Source organism: Capricornis sumatraensis, chromosome 2 (assembly GCF_032405125.1).
Source record: "Capricornis sumatraensis isolate serow.1 chromosome 2, serow.2, whole genome shotgun sequence".
In the NCBI taxonomy this organism is placed as follows: domain Eukaryota; kingdom Metazoa; phylum Chordata; class Mammalia; order Artiodactyla; family Bovidae; genus Capricornis; species Capricornis sumatraensis.
In genome coordinates this window covers 148,247,991-148,271,206 of record NC_091070.1, presented here as the reverse complement: position 1 = coordinate 148,271,206, position 23,216 = coordinate 148,247,991, and positions in this window count along the sequence as shown.

The window sequence follows — 23,216 nt, the reverse complement described above, 5'->3', positions numbered from 1 at the left end:
AAGTTCACGTTAAATGTCAGGAATTGTGAGAGGCAGTACATAAGTTTCATTTTATACCAGCATATTAAATATGAAAGACAATCATTGTGTGGTTGGTATTAAATTAGTAAATCCCAAGAGATTGAGCCATATCAAAAGCTGGGAATGCTGTGTGTTTAAGGAACTTAATTATCATCTTGTCTCTTTTTAAAAGAAAAAAAAAAAAAACTGTTTCTTTTCCTTAATCGGCAATATACCCTGTAAATAATGCTGTTCCCTTCACACGGAAAACCATTCAATTCCCCATTATCTCACTTCATTAGCCAAATGTCCTGTTTAGGCAAACTCTGAATATGAAGCACATTATAATGTGGTAGGCAAATAATAGTTAGAAACATCTTTGAACTGGAAAGAAAAACCCAGCAAAACAGAAGTCAACACAGATGATACATATTCATCGTATTCTGGGCTATTTCAGGGATCTAGTTCCTATTATGATTGACTTTGAAAATCAACTAGGAGCAATTTTCACACACTGTAGTAAGAAAACAACGACTTCTGGGACATATAGAACAGTAACAAAAGCTAGAAATTGATTTTTAAACAAGGAGTTTGAATATATGTAAAACCTTAAGCCAAATCAGAAGGGCCTAAGGGACCAGGAAATCCTGTGTATCACCAGCTCATGTCTCCATCCACTGTCGCTCTCTTCCCTAGCAAAATATCCCTTGAAATGTGCAAAATATGAACCAAGAGTTCCTTTAATAGGGAAGAAAGAGGAATGGGTACAGAAGGAAGGCCATCTCAAAGGAGGAGATGTGGAAGAGGCCGTGGGCCACAGGCAAACACCAGCACTGCAGAGATGAGACTTTCCTGACAGTAGACTGGTTAAGACTCATGCTTTCACTGCTTTGGGCCCCAGTTCTATCCCTGGATGATATATCCTACAAGCTGCATGGTATGGCTTAAAAAAACAAAACAACAACAAAAAAAAACACTTTAGAAGTGTATTGTTCTCTGCTAGCAAAACGGTTCCCTTCTCCCTCTCAGGTTCCATTCTCAGTTCACATGTCACTCACTTGTATCAGGTGCATGCTGTCCAGTTGCTTCAGTCGTGTCAGACTGTTTGCAACCCCATAGACTGTAGTCCATAAGGCTCCTCTGTCTGTGGGATTCTTTAGGCCAGAATACTGGAGTGGGTCCCCGAGCCCTCCTCCAGGGGATCTTCCCAACCCAGGGAATGAACTCACGTCTGCCTGCTTCTCCTGCATTGCAGGCAGATTCTTTACCCTCTGAGCACCTGGGAAGCCAATTAACTAGTATCAGGAGGCTCACCCTAAAACAAGCCTAAGAAGCCATTCTAATAGTAATGGCCACTCATTGTCAACTCAAGCAGTTCCTTCAACGAGGAGCAGAGCAGCAAGAACTGTTCTGGAAGCTCAGAGAAGGAGAGACTGAGAATGTCAGGGACAACTTCCTGCTCCAGCTATTTCCCCCTAACACAGTTGAAGGAATTGTTTTAGCTCCTTTTCAGAGGTGAAAACAAGATCATTGAAAAGTGCTGCCTCCACCTCCCCACAAACACATACTATTGATGAACTTTCCATTTCTTACTCAGTCCTGTAGTAGATAGCATTATCATCATAGTCCTGCTGCTCCTTCCTTGTTAGATCTGTCTCTAAGAGAGGATTCCATCTCTTATCCCGCCAATAGCAGAAAGAGTAATGTGTCTTTTTAGTCAATGTATGAAGAGTAGAAATGTCAAATGCCACTTCTAAGCAGAAGATTTAAAAGCCTTCATGAAGTCACGTCATTTATCTTTTTCTTTATCCATGAGTCTAGCAAAGAGTTACCAGAAAACAAATAGGACATGCATTGAAATCTGAATCAGATAAATTGCAAATAAATTTTTGGTGTAATTATGTCCCAAATATTGCATAGGATATACTTACACTGAATGATAATGATAATAATAATTTATTTATCTGATATTTAAACCTAATGGGAAGTTTTACATTTTGGCTATGTTTGGTAATGCTAGTTTTGCAGGATCTCATATAATAGTTGCTCCTTTGATCTGTGTTCCAGAAAAGAAAAACAGATGGATAAGACCTCAGTGGACTTGCAGCCAACTTGAAATGTGATCAAGCTTTGTGGTCTCAAGCCACTTAGACTACTTGGAGGTCATCTCTAAGTGAGACCTAGAGAAAGATGGCTGACAAAATCAGCATCTGTTTCTCCCTGAGATGCTCATGAAACCTTTAACTAGGAGAAGCCGGGGAACATCTTTCTGGTTTTAGTTGAGTCCTTTCTCTGCTGCTTGTCACATCGGCTTCTACATACTCTGCTTTCTGCATTAGCCCAATCTCACACTGTGCTGGTTTGATCACTCCTTTTTACCAAAGTCCTTTGTTTGTGGCAGCTGTCAGTCTTCCTGCCTACAACTAATGTGAATTTAGTGTCTATGGCACAGAGGTTTTACTCCCCTGACCATATACATTCCATCAATGATATTTCTAATACTTTGCTTATGTCAATTAGTCCCTGATTGCCACTGCAGAATTTGGGTCCATATTCTAGAAATTCTAGAAAGTACATATGACCTCTACAGAAATACTTACTATGAAATGTATTCTGATTGTGCAGTTCACTCATTCCAGAAATGTTCATTGAATCCCACTAGATTGAGGTGGCTGTACCATGATGAACAGAGCAGGTGTGATAAATGGCTTGGTGGAGTTTACAGTCTAGAGGATGAGGAGGGTACATGGATATACCTAGATTTAGAAAAAAATAATTAAGTAGGGCTTGGTTATTTTTCCCTTTTCTTTAGCCATCATGCCTTCTGATTTATTCATATGCTTGTTTCCTTTAAGATTTATATCTATCATTCATCCTCAAATGTCCCTGTATTTGTAGCAGCTGTTAGTTAAACTTTTTTATCTTCTGCCAATCTGAGCTTTTTCATTTAACTTTTAACGCCCCTTTATACAAAATTTATAATTGGTTCCCTTAGGGAATATACCATATTTTACTCTCGTATGTGTTAATTCAAATAAAACACTACCAAATGCTCACTCTCAGTGGACTCAGGACAGGAGGAGGGTATAGCAAAAATAAGTAAAAGACACGATCTTTACCCTCAAAGAGCTTTTATATATTCCCCTAGGAGGAATTAAAACCAACACCTCTGAAATAGTAGATTAACTATATATGTCATAAATAGTAACTGGGGTTAGCAAGATGTAAGGTAATATATATATATATATAATGGATAAACAACAAGGTCCTACTATATAGCACAGAGAACTATATTTAAAATCCCATGATAAACTATAATGGAAAAGAATATTAAAAAAGTTTGTGTGTGTGTCTGAATAACTGAAAGACTCTGATGTGCAGCAGAAATTAACACAACAGTGCAAATCAACTGTACTTCAATAAAAAAATAGTAGCTGGTCGGGGATACAGTTGGGCTCAGGAACTATTAGGAATACCACGGAACATAAGAGTGTCAGGATTCATTTTGTCTCTACTCAAGGTAACCATTTATTCATCTGTTCCATTTTTCTTTCCCTTTGTGTAAACCAGTTGGTCCCATTTCATGGCTTAAAATTGGCTGATGAGGAGCTCCCAAGTTAATTGACATTTGACATCTTTGGTTACAAGTGAGCAAGTGAGTGAAGTTGCTCAGTCGTGTCCAACTCTTTGCGATCCCATGGACTGTAGCCTATGAGGCTCCTTCATCCATAGAATTTTCCAGGCAAGAGTACTGAAGCGGGTTGCCATTTCCTTCTCCAGGGGATCTACCTGACCCAAGGATTGAACCCACGCCTCCCGCATTGCAGGCAGACACTTTACCATCTGAGCCACCAGAGACTGCCAAAATTCCCGCTCTGAAGTTCAAACTCTCAAGGAAGGAATTCAGAGGCCCAGTTTGGATCAGATTGTCACTACTGAGTCAATCAACTGCAATCTAGGGGAAAACTTATATTGTATACAACAGGTGTTTGCATGATAACAATGTGGATATGAAGAGTGGATGCTCCTATAAAAGTTAGGGATAGGCCACATACAAAATATGTGTCTTATATACAGAGTGATATTTCCAACCATATATATTGATGCTTTTGGACTGTGGTGTTGGAGAAGACTCTTGAGAGTCTCTTGAACTCCAAGGAGATCCGACCAGTCAATCCTAAAGGAAATTAATCCTGAATATTCATCGGAAGGACTGATGCTGAAGTTGAAACTCCCATACTTTGGCCACCTTATGCAAAGAATTTGCTCATTGGAAAAGACCCTAATGCTGGGAAAGATTGAAGGTGGGAGGGGAAGGGGATGACAGAGGATGAGATGGTTGGATGGCATCACCAGCTCAATGAAAGTGAGTTTGAGTAAACTCCGGGTGTTGGTGATGGACAGGGAAGCCTAGCATGATGCAGTCCATGGGGTCACAAAGAGTCGGACATGACTGAGCGACTGAGCTGAACTGACTGAAGTTTTTTACAGTTTTGTGTTGGTTTCTGCCATACAACAATGTGAACCAGCCAAAGTTAAATGTACATACCCGTCCCTCTGTCCCCTCCTTCTCTTCCCCCCATCTCATCCCTCCAGGTCATCATTGAGAAGCAGACTTGGCTCCCTGTGCTACATAACAACTTCTTACCAGTTATTCATCTCACACATAATAGTGTGTATACATGTTGATGCTACTATTTCCATTCATCCCACTCTCTCCATCTTCCCTTGTGCCCACAAGTCCATTCTCTACATCTGTGTCTCCATTCCTTTCCTGAAAATAGGTTCATCAATACCATTTTTCTAGAGTCCATATATATGCATTAATATATGATACTTTCTGATTTGCTTCACTCTGTATAACAGGCTCTAGGTTCATTGACCTCACTAGAACTGACTCAAATTTGTCCTTTTTATGGCTGAGTAATATTCCATTATATATGTATATGTGTGTGTGTATCAGTTCAGTTCAGTTCAGTCACTCAGACGTGTCTGACTCTTTATGACCCCATGAATCACAGCACGCCAGGCCTCCCTGTCCATCACCAACTCCCGGAGTTCACTCAGATTCTTGTCCATTGAGTCAGTGATGCCATCCAGCCATCTCATCCTCTGTCATCTCCTTTTCCTCCTGCCCCCAATCCTTCCCAGCATCAAAGTATTTTCCAATGAGTCAACTCTTCACATAAGGTGGCCAAAGTACTGGAGTTTCAGCTTTAGCATCATTCCTTCCAAAGAAATCCCAGGGTTGATCTCCTTCAGAATGGACTGGTTGGATCTCCTTGCAGTCCAAGGGACTCACAAGTGTCTTCTCCGACAACACAGTTCAAAAGCATCAATTCTTCAGTGCTCAGCCTTCTTCACAGTCCAACTCTCACATCCATACATGACCACTGGAAAAACCATAGCCTTGACTAGACGGACCTTAGTTGGCAAAGTAATGTCTCTGCTTTTGAATATACTATCTAGCTTGATCACAACTTTACTTCCAAGGAGTAAACATCTTTTAATTTCATGGCTGCAATCACCATTTTCAGTGATTTTGGAGCCCCAAAAAAGAAAATCTGACACTGTTTCCACTGTTTCTCCGTCTATTTCCAATGAAGTGATGGGACCAGATGCCATGATCTTTGTTTTCTGAATGTTGAGCTTTAAGCCAACTTTTTCACTCTCCTCTTTCACTTTCATCAAGAGGCTTTTAGGAGAAGGCAATGGCACCCCACTCCAGTACTCTTTCCCAGAGAATCCCATGGACGGAGGAGCCTGGTTGGCTGCAGTCCATGGGGTCGCTAGGAGTTGGACACGACTGAGCGACTTCACTTTCACTTTTCACTTTCATGCATTGGAGAAGGAAATGGCAACCCACTCCAGTGTTCTTGCCTGGAGAATCCCAGGGATGGGGGAGCCTGGTGGGCTGCCATCTCTGGGGTCGCACAGAGTTGGACACGACTGAAGCGATTTAGCAGCAGCAGCAGCAAGAGACTTTTTAGTTCCTCTTCACTTTCTGCCATAAGGGTGGTGTCATCTGCATATCTGAGGTTATTGATATTTCTCCTGGTAATCTTGATTCCAGCTTGTTTTTCTTCCAGTCCAGCGTTTCTCATGATGTACTCTGCATAGAACTTAAATAAGCAGGGAGATAATATACAGCCTTGACGTACTCTTTTTCCTATTTGGAACCAGTCTCTTGTTCCATGTCCAGTTCTAACTGTTGCTTCCTGACCAGCATACAGATTTCTCAAGAGGCAGGTCAGGTGGTCTGGTATTCCCATCTCTTGAAGAATTTTCCACAGTTTCTTTTGATCCACACAGTAACGGCTTTGGCATAGTCAATAAAGCAGAAATAGATTTTTTTCTGGAACTCTTTTGCTTTTTCCATGATCCAGCAGATGTTGGCAATTTGATCTCTGGTTCCTCTGGCTTTTCTAAAACCAGCTTGAACATCAGGAAGTTCACGGTTCATGTATTGCTGAAGCCTGGCTTAGAGAATTTTGAGCATTACTTTACTAGCATGTGAGATGAGTACAATTGTGTGGTAGTTTGAGCATTCTTGGGCATTGCCTTTCTTTGGGGTTGGAAGGAACACTGACCTTTTCCAGTCCTGTGGCCACTGCTGAGTTTTCCCAATTTGCTGGCATATTGAGTGCAGCACTTTCACAGCATTGTCTTTCAGGATTTGAAATAGCTCAATGGGAATTCCATCACCTCCACTAGCTTTGTTCATAGTGATGCTTTCTAAGGCCCACTTGACTTCACATTACAGGATGTCTGGCTCTAGATGAGTGATCACACCATCATGATTATCTGGGTCGTGAAGATCTTTTTTGTACAGTTCTTCTGTGCATTCTTGCCACCTCTTCTTAATATCTTCTGCTTCTGTTAGGTCCAGACCATTTTTTTTTCCTTTATTGTGTGTGTATATATATACATATATATGCATATATATACACACACATATATATACACACACTTCTTTTTCTGTTCAGTTGTCAATGAACATCTACGTTGCTTCCATGTCTTAACTATTTTAAATAGTGCTGCAATGAACATTGGGATACATGTATCTTTTAGAATTGTGGTTTTCTCAGGGCATATGCCCAATAGTGGGGTTGCTGGTTCATATGGTAGATTTATTCCTAGTTCTTTAAAGAATCTCCTTACTATTCTCCATAATGGCACTATCAGTTTACATTCCCACCAACAACACAGAAATGTTTCCTTTTCTCTGCATCCTCTCCAGCATTTATTGTTCATAGATTTTTTTTTGATGATGGCCATTCTGACTAGTGTGAGATGATACTTCATTGTTTTGATTTGCATTTCTCTAACAATTAGTGATGTTGAGCATCTTTTCATGTGTCTGTTGGCAATCTGTATGTCTTCTTTGGAGAAATGACTATTAGCTCTTTTGCCCATTTTTTGATTGGGGTGTTTGTTTTCCTACTTTTGAGCTCTATGAGCTGCTTATGTATTCTGGAGATTAATGATTTGTTAGTTGTTGTGCTTTACCATTATTTTCTTCCATTCTGAGGATCATCTTTTGTTCTTGTTTATGTTTCCTTCTTTGTGCAAAAGCTTTTAAGATTGATTAGGTCCCATTTGCTTATTTTTGTTTTAATTTCCACTACTCTAGGCCAACTCTATTTTAAATAGAGAGACTATATAACTTTAACTGAAAGGATAATTATTACAGATGAATGCTAAATCACTATCCAAATCTTAGATCAAACTGAGGCAGTTCTGATAAAAAGATTCATAGTCCCCATCTTTCAGTCCTGCGACTGTACATTTAATGGTCTGAGTTTCATTTCTAACATGAGGACAAAAGATTCACCAAAGATTCATTGTCTCCCATCTTTTGGTCCTGCTGCTGCTGCTGCTGCTAAGTCACTTCAGTTGTGTTCAACTTTGTGCGACCCCATAGACAGCAGCCCACGAGGCTCTGCCATCCCTGGGATCTCCAGGCAAGGACACTGGAGTGGGTTGCCATTTCCTTCTCCAATGCATGAAAGTGAAAAGTGAAAGTGAAGTTGCTCAGTCGTGTCCGACTCTTCTGTACATTTAATGGCCTGAGTTTCATTTCTAACATGAGGACAAAATGTAAACCAAGAACACAGACACTGGTGGAGTGATGACATATGAACAAAGGTATTCAGTTGCTAAGTCATGTCTGACTCTTTGCAACCCCATGGACTATATCCCAGCAGGTTCAGACTTTGTCCATGGGATTTCCTAGGCAAGAATACTGGAGTGGGCTGCCATTTCCTTCTCCAAGTATGAATAACTAACCCTGAGTAAATATTAGTCTGAGCCAATTGTTTCTGAAAAACTGGAAGGGTCCCTTTGAACTGGCCCTAGCCTGGTGTTCACTGGCCAGTCTGAGCATGTGATAGAATTGCCTTTCTGGCTTGCAGAGAGCCAATGGGAACTGTGAAAGTGCTGCACTCAATATGCCAGCACATTTGGAAAACTCAGCAGTGGCCACAGGACTGGAAAAGGTCAGTATTCACTCCAGTCTCTAAGAAAGGCAATGCCAAAGAATGCTCAAACTACCACACTCATCTCACACGCTAGTAAAGTAATGCTCAAAATTCTCCAAGCCAGTCTTCAACAATACGTGAACCATAAACTTCATGTTCAAGACGGTGTTAGAAAAGGCAGAGGAACCAGAGATCAAATTGCCAACATCTGCTGGATCATCAATAAAGCAAGAGAGTTCCAATAAAACATCTATTCCTGCTTTATTGACTATGCCAAAGTCTTTGACTGTGTGGATCACAATAAACTGTGGAATATTCTGAAAGAGACGGGAATGCCAGACCACCTAGCCTGTCTCTTGAGAAATCTGTATGCAGGTGAGGCAGCAACAGTTAGAACTGGACTTGGAACAACAGACTGGTTCCAAATAGGAAAAGGAGTATGTCAAGGCTGTATATTATCACCCTTCTTATTTAACTTATATGCAGAGTACATCATGAGAAATGCTGGGCTGGATGAATCCCAAGCTGGAATCAAGATTGCCAAAAGAAACATCAATAAGCTCAGATGTGCAGATGTCACTACCCTTGTGGCAGAAAGTGAAGAGCCTCTTGATGAAAGTGAAAGAAGAGAATGAAAATGTTGGCTTAAAACTCAACATTCAGAAAATGAAGATCATGGCTTCTGGTCCTATCACTTCATGGCAGATAGATGGGGAAACAGTGAAAATGGTGGCAGATTTTATTTTTCTGGGCTCCAAAATCACTGCAGATGGTGACTGCAGCCATGAAATTGAAAGACACTTACTCCTTGGAAGGAAAGTTATGACCAACCTAGATAGCATATTCAAAAGCAGAGACATTACTTTACCAATAAAGGTCCAGCTAGTCAAGGCTATGGTTTTTCCAGTGGTCATGTATGGATTTGAGAGTTGAAGTATAAAGAAAGCTGAGCACTGAAAAATTAATGCTTTTGAAGTGTGGTGTTGGAGAAGACTCTTGAGTCTTGGACTGCAGGCAGATCAAACCAGTCCATCCTAAAGGAAATCAGTCCTGAATATTCATTAGAAGGACTGATGCTGAAGCTGAAACTCCAATACTTTGGCCACCTGACACAAATAGCTGACTCATTGGAAAAGACGTTGATGCTGGGAAAGATTGAAGGTGGGAGGAGAAGGGGATGACAGAGGATGAGATTGTTGGATGGCATCACCAACTCAATGGACATGGGTTTGGGTAAACTCCGGGAATTGGTGATGGACAGGGAAGCCTGGCGTGCTGCAGACCATGGGGTCACAAAGAGTTGGACTCAACTGAGCGACTGAACTGAACTGAATGGTGACTTCAGCTGCTATTGCACATTGGTTGATAGCATTCCAAAACTGGTTTTATAACCAGCACATATGGAAAAAAATAGTGTGGAGATGATCACAAATGGGATTTTAGGGTCTTAACAAACTATCATTAAGATTTATCTTTAAACCAAAATTTTTCAAAGATTAATCATCTCAGGAGTTTGAAACAGAAAATGACAAGTTTCTGCACTTACCTATTTGCATGTATGTGTGCTCTTGCACTAAGACTTTAGTTAACTGCAATGTACATTTCAACTGAAACATAAATTCCGAAAGTAAGGGCCTGATCTAAGACTTCTTTAGCCACAAATTCTTTCCTCTCCATGACACACCTCACTACTTCCACCTAGCAATTATGTCTACAACATTTCCTTAACTCAGGAATTGTTCCATGAATATTTATTGATAGATCCATGACATAAAACTCTGCAGGAGGAATCCTCAGGTGGTCATCTGCAAGGTGGGTTTGGTAATAGATGTAAAAAGGAGTAAATATGGCAAAATAAATTTGGCATCACTTGTTAGTCTATATACATATTGATAGGGACTGCTATGGTGTGCTAACAATGAGTATGAAAAGAAAGAATTGTTTTTCAAAAATATTATGAAGAAAAGGAGTAAATAGGATGTTGAAAATGTTTAGAAAACAAACAATAAGAAATAAAAAGGTAAGAAAAGGTATTGTTAGTTTTTCGACTAGGAGGCTCACAGAGTTATGAAAATCTGGAGGTAAATCTGAAGAAGAGATAAGTTTCAGGAGATGAAGAAATATTTAAGTGAAAATATCTAGTAACATTTGATTAGTTATGCCAAAGCATCTTCCAAAAGAATACAATAAAGTACTTTAAAATAGATTTCAACTTGAATATGCTTAGTACTAAATTTAAGATCAAGTCTAGGCGAACAATCACCTGAGATGATAAAGTTATAAGGTCTTGTGCTTAAAAATTTGAAGCAAATTTTATTTATACTATCACCATCTTTTAAATTTACATATAAGAATGGGGCTGGAAAAAGTTCCATGAGTAACCTGCGATCTACCATAGTCAATAGATTTACATTTTAGTATACAGAGAAGAATCTAGAATCAGAGTTCAAATATATGGTATCTTGTTTCTGTTACTAAATAGCTGTGTGAATTGGGCAAGTCATATATCCTTGCTAGGTTCATTGCTCAGCTATAAAGAGAATGCTTTTATAGATGCACTCCAAGTTTCCTTCTAGCTCTAAAATTCTAAGGTTCTACTTTCAAGACTTGGAGACTTCACTTTTAAGGGATTCTATTTTGTGTTTTCACTTAGTATAAATCTGAGGATGTCAGAACTAAGGCTCAGTTAATAAGCAGAGTGAACATCTTTGGCACCTGTGGTTTAATAATCTTTTTTTTTTTTTTGCATACAGTAATCCAAAACGGCCATTGATTTGATCAGTCTGTCATGAGTATAGTGGTAGATGATTGTGCAATATTTCTTGATGTTTTACCAACAATGCTCTATCTTGCTATGACAATTCTGTTCCTCATGAGACATTTGGCAGTCTCTGAAGATATTTTTCTTGTCACAACTGGGTAGGGGGTACTACTAGCATCTTGTGGGGCAGAGGCCAGGGAATCTGCTAAATATCCTATAATTCACAGGGGTACCCTCTCCCTCCAACAAAGAATTTCCCTTCCAAACTATTAGTAGTGCTGAACTTGAGAAATCATCTCTCTTATTTCATATTTCTTAAGTCCATTACAAATTAGCCTTAAAAACATCACACACTACAGCCATGTCACAGATGTCCTGTTCACAGTCCCTTTTAAGACCTGCCTGAGAAAATTGAATGACAAGGTACATGACCCTGTTTTTGTAATTCTTGGAAGCAAAGAGGGAAAATTGGGAATGAACCTGAAGATAAACTTACAGTATGTCTAAACATACAAACTAAGTGCTTAAATTACATTTTCAAAAGGAGTTTGAAGTTGATAAAACAGCAGGCTTCTTTTTCCCTACCACATTTTTCACTTTTGAGCCTTTTATTTTGGAAAATAACAACTAAGACTTGTAGGGGAAGTTAATGAATTTATTCAGGAAACATAATGTGAAATTAGTGGCACAGTTTTAAAAAATTAACTCTCTTAGACAAAACTTATAAAAATTGATTAACAAGCTAGTAGCAGCTATTCAGAGAACATGCATGCTTTCACATCTTTTAGAAAATCGCTTTAAATTATTATGAAAGCTTATACGTATTCTGAATTAACACACGTCTAAGTATTTAAGTGGTTTTTTTCTCGTATGTTCCATTTTTAGTTTATTTTCACTTTTGATTCACTATTATATAATCTGAAAGAGAAGGAACTCACAGCAGCACACTTCAGCTAGTGATAAAGTGATCTGTGTTACCTGCTCCATTTGTCTTTTTCGTTCTTTCCTTTTTGTTATTATTTATTGGCATTTTGCCTGTAGCAAGACAGAGGTTTTAAATGTGGACCTTATGATGTTTGTGAGTCAATCTAGAGAAGGCAGAGTATTTCAAGGGCAGCACAAAAGATAAGTATTCTTGAATTTTAATTTGAAGCATTTTAGCATACATATGCAATGGAGGTTTATTTATTGAATTTGAAAAATTAATTCCTTACAGCCCTGAGTGTATTTTGTTTTGTCTGCCTCTGGGTTTGTACATATTGTTTTTTTTTTTTTTTTCCTTTTTAATATTTCAACAGGTGAGGTTAGCAAGACAGCTGATGATGCTGTTTTACACCTAGAGGTCTTATGGAACCAGGACTGCATTCGTAAGCGGAACAAACAACTTTGGGGGATGGTTTAATAATTGCCTTTGGTAGAACTTGTCTCACATTCATTAAAAAGCCCAGGCAAGGCTGCTTCCTTGATCTTCATTTCTTTTCAGTGGCCAAGCAAACAAACAAAAATCCCTTCCTGAAAGCTGCTTAGTTATCTAACCTAGAATATCTTTGACTACGATGAAAGTTATATATCTCAAATATCTCAACATTTAGATGTTGGAGCTTGGCAGACATTTGGATAATTGCTGGAATGTATGACTTGTCTGCTTTTCAAGCATTTAAAATAGTCTAGAATTTTAAACTTTATTTACTATCAGATTAAGATTTTCACTCTCAAAAATATTGTTTTTGTGATCATGTCTAATCATCTCTGATGCAGGAAATGACTTGAGACTAATTAATATAAAAAAGCATGATTTTATTTTTGGGGTAATTATAAATGAATACTAAACCTCTGTCTAGCTTATAGTTACAGATTACTGAAACCCATCTATCTTTTTTCTTCATTTAGTTTTATAACTAGATCTGAACTTAGGCTTGTAAAAGTGACATTATACACGAACATCACAGAAATGTATTTTGTATAGAAAGGAGATAGCGAGTATTCACTTTTGCCTGTCAAGGGATGCCCATAAGAATTGTTGGTAGGCGTCTAAATGTGGAGGTAAGTAATAAGCAGGTATTGACTTCTGTTGGGATCAATATCAAGATTTGTTGACCCAAAGAGGTTAAAATTGACTGAAGAGTGGGACAATAAATCTTGTTATTGACTAGAAAGCAGAAGTCAATATATGTATTATTATAAACATTTTTCTTTTAGTGTAGATGATAGGGGTGGAGTCATTTTTAAGACTTTAAGTATATATAGCCACATGCTCTTTATATCTTGGTGGTGGTCATATAGGCTCCTTGACTTACTAAAAGTGTGTTTATTCACATGACATCAATAACAACACTCCTAGATAATTGTTTCTGATAGCAACTATCCTTCTCCCTATACTTTGGGTCTCTTATTCTGCTTTTCACTGAAATGTGGAATACCCAAACTTGCATAATGAAACGTTATTTGAAAGGAAAAAGGCAGAAAAGATACCGTTTATTTCCCTAGAGTGTGCTTCAGATCTCTTTGCAGATCTCTGAATGCTGCTCTAGGTGTGTGTGTGTGTGTGTGTGTGTGTGTGTGTATGTGTGTGTGTGTGCACACGCACATGCATGTGTATTTTCATGTATACATGCCTATGTTCTGTGTGCCGGATCAACATTCTTTCATTTGGGGGCAAAAGAGAGACTTTCAGGTTTCCAACTGCTATGACTCTCTCTTCACTTGAGGTATCATATTTACTGTATAGTCTTCAAATCATATCAAGATTAAGACACTTTTTTAAAATGTATATTTAAAATTGTTTTTCTCAAACCACAAAATATATGCAAGCTGGGTATTACTAGGTCACTTCAGAGTTTTTCTCTTCACTGCCAACCACCCAATTGTGCACAAGCCAAACGGATTTTATTATACCGTAGTTGAGAGAAGTGGAAATGGAAAATGATTTTCCATTGTCCCAAATAGCTCTCATGTTGATAAGAAATCAAACTCTGTACATCCAAGCTGAACAGAACTTTCTAGGTTATACCAAATCTCTGTTTGTCCAGTAGCTTTGCCCGAACTGAGGTCTGTACACATGGATCAGGAATGCATGAAATCCTGGAGGAACAGTCAGCCAGGACATGGATATTTCAGATTACTCACCCCAAATTCTTTCATGTGATATGAATTCACCCTCGTACTTTCATCCCCAGCCTTGTTGCAATAAGGAAGGAAAAACACTGAAGTTTCTTTTCTTCCTAACTGTATCCCCAAAGATGGTACTTTACAAGGAATATTCAAATCCATAAATGTTCTGAAATCTGCAAGTAAGGGATGAAACATGAACAATGCCTTCAAGCCTCAGACTACGGGGTATCTCCAGTTCCTCAGTACACCCCATTGTGCTTCACAGCTAGAGAAAGCGCTGTACAACCCATTTCCTCCCTTAACTGTGAATTTCCTCGCTTCTATGGGTTTAGATTTTAAGGGCTGAATTACATTTACATCTATTTGTCCATTTGCCTTCAGCAGGCAAGTTCCTGCCTAAAATCTCTACTAACTTTGAGAACAAGTTTCTCATAAACAGCCTCATTTGGTCTCTCTATATAAATTCATACAATGGCTCTTAACTCTTAGGAAGCTCCAGAGATGACTCTTGGTATACAAAATGGCAGGTTATCCTGGCTAACTGTTGTTGCTGGTGTTTTTGTTTTTGTTTTTGTTTTTGTTTGGGGGGGTGGTGGGCAGATACGGCAAATTCTTTGGTTGTTTTTTTAATAATAGCTAAACTCTTCATTTTTAAATTGAAACACAGTTGATGGCCAGTATAAGTTGCAACCATACAATATAGTAACTCATAACTTTTAAAAAATATTTATTTATTTATTTGGCTGTGTTGGGTCTTAGTTGCAGCAGTCAGGATCTTCAAGGCATCACATGGGATCTCTCCTTACTGGCGGAGGCCCTCTAGTTGAGACACATGGGTTTAGCTGCTCAGCAGCAAGTGGGATCTTAGTTCCCCAACCAGGGATTGAGTCTCCATCCCCTGCATTGCAGAGAAGATTCTTAACCACTGGACCACGAGCGACATCCTAATTCATAATTTTTAAAGGTTACAGTCCATCTATGTGTGTATGTGTAGTCACTCAGTCATGTCTGGTTCTTTGCAACCCCATGGACTGTAGCCCACTAGGCTCCTCTGTCCATGGGGATTCTCCCGCAAGAATACTGGAGTGGATTGCCATGCCCTCCTCCAGGGGATCTTCCAAACCCAGGGATTGAACCCAGGTCTCCCACGTTGTAGGCAGATTCTTTACAGTCTTTGACAGCAGGGAAGCACACACTCCATCTATATTTATTATAAAATATTGGCCATATTACTTTATTATACAATATATCCTTGTAGCTTAGTGCATAAGAGTTTGTACCTTTTAATCACCTGCCTCTGTGTGGCCCTTCCCCTCCCCTCTCCCCGCTGATAACCACTAGTTTGTTTTCTCTATCTGTAAGTTGTCTTCTTTTTTGTTGTAGTGACTAGTTTGTTGCATTTTTTAGATTCCATATATAAGTGATATCATAGAGTATTTGTCTTTATCTGACTTATCTCACTTAACATAATGCCCTCCAAATCCATCCATGGTGCTGCAAATGTCATTATTTCATTCTTCTTTATGACTGAGTAGTATTCTATTGTGTATATACACCATATCCTCTTTATCCATTCGTGTTAATATACATGCACCTCAGTGTTCATAGCATTGTGTGTGCTAAGTCACTTCAGTCACTTCCAACTCTGCAACCCCAAGAAGTGTAGCCCACCAGGCTCCTCAGTCAATGGGATTTTCCAGGCAAGAATACTGGAATGGTTTGCCATTTCCTTCTCCAGAAATTTATGTTTTTAATCTAACTCACCCTGTAATGAAATTTCTACTATCTCCATATACGTATATGAATTTCTCACAAAAAGTTAAGAACTTTCCACTTGAATCTTGAGTATTTGTAAATATTGCCAATATATAGTCTTACGCCTCATGTGTATTCTGTATGCAAAGATGAGAAAAGGACACAATCTAAGTCGTTTGTTTTCTAAAGGTGATAGGCTTATAGGAGCAGCACAAACTTTCTCATTCATTATACGGTCTAGCTGGGCAAAGTCTGTCATGGATGTCTGATGGTAATGCTTTCACCACTGGAAAATCACAGACGATAGACACAATGATGCCCACAGATGTGAAAAGGGCATTGCCTCAAAAAATATTTGACTAATTGCTTAGATGATTTCATACCCTTCTGAAACTATCTAGTTGCCAGAAAAGGCATTTATTATGTCATAAAACCAAGTATGGGGTGGCTTGGAGAGAAGACAGCAGGAAAAACATGAAATCTTAATCAGTCTGTTTGTAAAAGCCATTCTTAAAGGTGAGTCATTAAAGATTATTAGACAATGTAAGACTGTAGGAAAATGAGTATACTAAAACAAAGTTGGAAACTATTTAGAGGAAACAGACATTGGAAAGTTAGAAGAACTTGAAGAGAAAAAAATATTCCAATTGCCACTGCATATAATTTTAATGTATGCACATTAACGTAAAGTGTACCATTTGATCAATTTTGACATATACATGGACATATATATGAAACCACTGCAATAAGATAATGAGCACATTCAATCACTCTCAAAGTTTCCTTTTGCCCTTTGTAATCCTCCACTTATCCCTTCCTTATTCCTTTCGCCTAAACCTGATGAAATTCCAGTTGAGCTATTTAAAATCCTAAGAGATGATGCTGTTAAGTGCTGCACTCAATACACCAGCAAATTTGGAAAACTCAGCAGTGGCCACAGGACTGGAAAAGGTCAGACTTCATTCCAGTCCCTAAGAAAGGCAATACCAAAGAATGCTCAAACTACTGCAAAAATGTACTCATCTCACATGCTAGCAAAGTAATGCTCAGATTCTCCAATTCAGGCTTTAACAATACATGAACCATGAACTTCCAGATGTTCAAGCTGGATTTAGAAAATTCAGAGGAACCAGAGAGCAAATTGCCAACATCTGCTGGATCATCAAAAAAGCAAGAGAGTTCCAGAAAAACATCTACTTCTGCTTTATTGACTATGCCAAAGCCTTTGACTGTGTGAATCACAGCAACCTGGAAAATTCTTAAAGAGATGGGAATGCCAGACCACCTGACCTGCCTCCTGAGAAATCTTTATGCAGGTCAAGAAGCAACAGTTAGACATGGCACAACAGACTGGTTCCAAATAGGAAAAGGAGTACATCAAGGCTGTATATTGTCATCCTGCTTATTTAACTTATATGCAGAGTACATTATGAGAAATACTGCACTGGAAGAAACACAAGCTGGAATCAAAATCGCCGGGAGAAATATTAATAACCTCAGATGTGCAGATGACACCACCGTTATGGCAGAAAGTGAAGAGGAACTAAAAAATCCTCTTGATGAAAGTGAAAGAGGAGAGTGAAAAAGCTGGCTTAAAACTCAACATTCAAGAAATGAAAATCTTGGCATCTGGTCCCATCACTTCAAGCAAATAGATGGGGAAACAGTGGGAACAGTGACAGACTTTCTTTTCTTGGGCTCCAAAATCACTGCAGATGGTGACTGCAGCTATGAAATTAAAAGACATTTGCTCCTTGGAAGAAAAGTTAGGACCACCCTAGACATCATATTAAAGAGCAGAGATATTACTTTGCCAACAAAAATCTGTCTAGTCAAAGCTTTGGTTTTTCCAGTGGTCATGTATGGATGTGAGAGTTGGACTATAAAAAAAGCTGAGACCACAGAATTGATGCTTTTGAACTGTGGTGTTGGAGAAGACTCTTGAGAGTCCCTTGGACTGCAAAGTGATCAAACCAGTCCATCCTAAAGGAAAACAGTTCTGAATATTCATTGGAAGGACTGATGCTAAATCCAAAACTCCAATACTTTGGCCACCTGCTGGAAAGAACTGACTCATTTGAAAAGATCTTGATGCTGGAATCTCTAGTCTTTCCCATTCTGTTATTTTCCTCTATTTCTTTGCATTGATTGCTGAAGAAGGCTTTCTTATCTCTTCTTGCTATTCTTTGGAACTCTGCATTCAGATGCTTATATCTTTCCTTTTTTCCTTTGCATTTCACCTCTCTTCTTTTCACAGCTATTTGTAAGGCCTCCCCAGACAGCCATTTTGCTTTTTTGCATTTCTTTTCCATGGGGATGGTCTTGATCCCTGTCTCCTGTACAGTGTCATGAACCTCATTCCATAGTTCATCAGGCACTCTTATCTCTCAGATCTAGGCCCTTAAATCTATTTCTCACTTCCACTGTATAATCATAAGGGATTTGATCTAGGTCATATCTGAATGGTCTAGTGGTTTTCCCTACTTCCTTTAATTTGAGTCTGAATTTGGTAATAAGGAGTTCACTATCTGAACCACAGTCAGCTCCTGGTCTTGTTTTTGCTGACTGTACAGAGTTCTCCATCTTTGGCTGCAAAGAATATAATCAATCTGATTTTGGTGTTGACCATCTGGTGATGTCCATGTGTAGAGTCTTCTCTTGTGTTGTTGGAAGAGGGTGTTTGCTATGACCAGTGCATTTTCTTGGCAAAACTCTATTAATCTTTGCCCTGCTTCATTCTGCATTCCAAGGCCAAATTTGCCTGTTACTCCAGGTGTTTCTTGACTTCCTACTTTTTCATTCCAGTCCCCTATAATGAAAAGGACATTTTTTGGGGGTGTTAGTTCTAAAAGGTCTTGTAGGTCTTCATAGAACTGTTCAACTTCAGCTTCTTCAGCGTTACTGGTTGGGGCATAAACTTGGATTACTGTGATATTGAATGGTTTGCCTTGGAAACGAACAGAGATCATTCTGTCATTTTAGAGACTGCATCCAAGTACTGCATTTCGGACTCTTTTGTTGACCATGATGGCCACTCCATTTCTTCTGAGGGATTCCTGCCTGCAGTAGTAGATATAATGGTCATCTGAGTTAAATTTACACATTCCCATCCATTTCAGTTCACTGATTCCTAGAATGTCTACATTCACTCTTGCCATCGCTTGTTTGACCACTTCCAATTTGCCTTGATTCATGGACCTGATATTCCATGTTCCTATGCAATATTGCTCTTTACAGCATCAGACCTTGCTTCTATCACCAGTCATATCCACAGCTGGGTATTGTTTTTGCTTTGGCTCCATCCCTTCATTCTTTCTGGAGTTATTTCTCCACTGATCTCTAGTAGCGTGTGGGGCACCTACTGACCTGGGGAGTTCCTCTTTCAGTATCCTATCATTTTGCCTTTTCATACCGTTCATGGGATTCTCAAGGCAAGAATACTGAAGTGGTTTGCCATTCCCTTCTCCAGTGGACCACATTCTGTCAGACCTCTCCACCATGACCTGCCCGTCTTGGGTTGCCCCGTGGGCATGGCTTACTTTTACTGAGTTAGACAAGGCTGTGGTCCTAGTGTGATTAAATTGACTAGTTTTCTGTGAGTATGGTTTCAGTGTGTCTGCCCTCTGATGCCCTCTTGCAACATCTACCATCTTACTTGGGTTTCTCTTACCTTGGGCATGGGGTATCTCTTCACGGCTGCTCCAGCAAAGCACAGCTGCTGCTCCTTACCTTGGATGAAGGGCATCTCCTCACCGCTGCCCTTCCTGACCTTCAACTTGGGATAGCTCCTCTAGGCCCTCCTGCGACCATGCAGCCACCGCTCCTTGGACAGAATGGGAAAGACTAGAGATCTCTTCAAGAAAATTAGAGATACCAAGGGAACATTTCATGCAAAGATGGGCTTGATAAAGGACAGAAATGGTATGGACCTAACAGAAGCAGAAGATATTAAGAAGAGGTGGCAAGAATACAGGAGAACTGTACAAAAAAGATGTTCACGACCCAGATAATCACAATGGTGTGATCACTCATCTAGAGCCAGACATCCTGGAATGTGAAGTGAAGTGGGCCTTAGAAAGCATCACTACAAAAAAAAGAAAGAAAGAAAGCATCACTACGAACAAAGCTAGCGGAGGTGATGGAATTCCAGTTGAGCTATTTCAAATCCTGAAAGATGATGCTGAGAAAGTGCTGCACTCAACATGCCAGCAAATTTGGAAAACTCAGCATTAGCCACAGGACTGGAAAAGGTCAGTGTTCATTCCAATCCCAAAGAAAGGCAATGCCAAAGAATGCTTGAACTACCACACAATTGCACTCATCTCACATGCTAGTAAAGTAATGCTCAAAATTCTCCAAGCCAGGCTTCATTCAGCAATATGTGAACCGTGAACTTCCTGATGTTCAGCTGGTTTTAGAAAAGGCAGAGGAACCAGAGATCAAATTGCCAGCATCCGCTGGATCATGGAAAAAGCAAGAGTTCCAGAAAACCATCTACTTCTGCTTTATTGACTATGCCAAAGCCTTTGACTGTGTGGATCACCACAAACTGTGGAAAATTCTGAAAGAGATTGGAATACCAGACCACCTGACCTGCCTCTTGAGAAATCTGTATGCAGGTCAGGAAGCAACAGTTAGAACTGGACATGGAACAACAGACTGGTTCCAAATAGGAAAAGGAGTGCATCAAGGCTGTATATTGTCACCCTGCTTATTTAACTTATATGCAGAGTACATCATGAGAAACGCTGGACTGGAAGAAACATAAGCTGGAATCAAGATTGCCGGGAGAAATATCAATAACCTCAGATATGCTGATGACACCACCCTTATGACAGAAAGTGAAGAGGAACTAAAAGGCTTCTTGATGAAAGTGAACGTGGAGAGTGAAAAAGTTGGCTTAAAGCTCAACATTAAGAAAATGAAGGTCATGGCATCTGGTCCCATCCCTCATGGGAAATAGATGGGGAAACAGTGGAAACAGTGTCAGACTTTAATTTTTTGGGCTCCAAAATCAGTGCAGATGGTGATTGCAGCCATGAAATTAGAAGATGTTTACTCCTTGGAAGAAAAGTTATGACCAACCTAGATAGTAGCAGAGACATTACTTTGCCGCCTAAGGTCCGTCTAGTCAAGGCTATGGTTTTTCCTATGGTCATGTATGGATGTGAGAGTTGGACTGTGAAGAAGGCTGAGTGCCAAAGAATTGATGTTTTTGAAGTGTGGTGTTGGAGAAGACTCTTGAGAGTCCCTTGGACTGCAAGGAGATCCAACCAGTCCATTCTGAAGGAGATCAGCCCTGGGATTTCTTTGGAAGGAATGATGTTAAAGCTGAGACTCCAGTACTTTGGCCACCTCATGAGAAGAGTTGACTCATTGGAAAAGACTCTGATGCTGGGAGGGATTGAGGGCAGGAGAAGAAGGGGGCGACAGTGGATGAGATGGCTGGATGGCATCACCGACTCGATGGACATGAGTTGAGTGAACTCCGGGAGTTGGTGATGGACAGGGAGGCCTGGCATGCTGTGATTCATGGGGTCGCAAAGAGTTGAACACGACTGAGTGACTGAACTGAACTGAACTGAGGCTGGAAAGATTGAAGGCGGGAGGAGAAGGGGATGACAGAGGTGGATATGATTGGATGGCATCACTGACTATGGACATGAGTTAAAGTAAGCTCCAGGAGTTGGTGATGGACAGGGAAGCCTGGGGTGCTGCAGTCCATGGGGTCACAAAGAGTGAGTACAACTCAGCAACTTAACTGAACTGACACTAACCTGCTTTCTGTCACTATAGTTTACACCTATTTTCTAGAGTTTTATATTAAATAGATTCACATAGTGTTCCTTTTTCTCAGGATTCTTTCATTCAGCATAACTGAGATTCTTCCATGTTGTGTGTATCAACAGTTCATTCTTTTTAACGTTGAGTTGTACTTCATACACCATAATATGTTGAGTGGTATTTGGGTTGTTACCAGTTCAAGGCTACTACAAATAAGGTTGCTATGAGCATCTTGTATAAGTTTGTACTAGCATGCTTTCATTCTGGTGTGTAATATCTACAAATGGAATGACTATACTGTATGGCAGGAGTATAATTGGTGTTCTGAGAAACTATCATATTATTTTCTAGAGTGGCTATACCATTTTACACTCCAACCAGCAATATATGAGAATTCCAGCTGTTCCACACTCTTGTGACACTTTTTCATATTAGCCTTTTACTATTAGTCATTTACTGGATCTTTTCAAAATTTCCAAAGAAATGCAGTTTTCTTATAACTTGCACACTGTTGACTGTCCACCCAAGGGTGATGCCCTGCATGTCCCTCCACTTATGATACTAACTTTCCCATTCACTCTTGTAATTGGAACATGCTAGAAAAACAAATCTATGAGAAAATCTGAGAAGCTTCTGAGAAAGGTTTCTTTCTTTCTAAAATAATAATAATAGAGAAAAATGAAGAGAGGCACTCATTCTTGTGCTAGAAGTGGTTATGTGAGGATATATGAGGCTTAAAGCATGACAGCTGTGCTGCTTATTATCTGTTTACACTTCTAGAAAAATTCTCTTTTCTTTCCCATTCTGCTTTCTGGGAGACTGGCCTATCAGAACAAATTAAATTATTCCCTTGCTCTCTGATTTCCTACTGGGTTTAACCAGAGAGCACCTCTGCAGGATTGGAGGAAGAGAGGACAGCCAGGAGCACAATAATTCCTCTATTTCCCTCTCTACATGGTCTCCTGGTGGCTATGTCTTCAGGCTGAAAGTTACAGCTCTTTTCATGCCAGCTTCTCTACACATCTCCTTCCTGGCTCTAGTACCTGCTCTCTCCCCCTGCCCCTTCGTGCTTAGGGATGGTGGCTGTTCTCCTGCTATTACCAACCAGCCCCTTGTCTAACAGTACCATCCCTTGTGGTTGTCTACAATCTTCCTGCATTTTTGCAAATAATCTTGAGTTATGCTAATTTAAAGTTCATCTATTTTCCTTGAGACCTTTTCTGACTCAAAATCCATACTAAGTCAAGGCAAAAGTCTGAATTTAAAGGCCAACAATGAATGAGAAAAAAGTTGGAAATCACCTGAGCTATATTTTTGCATCGTTT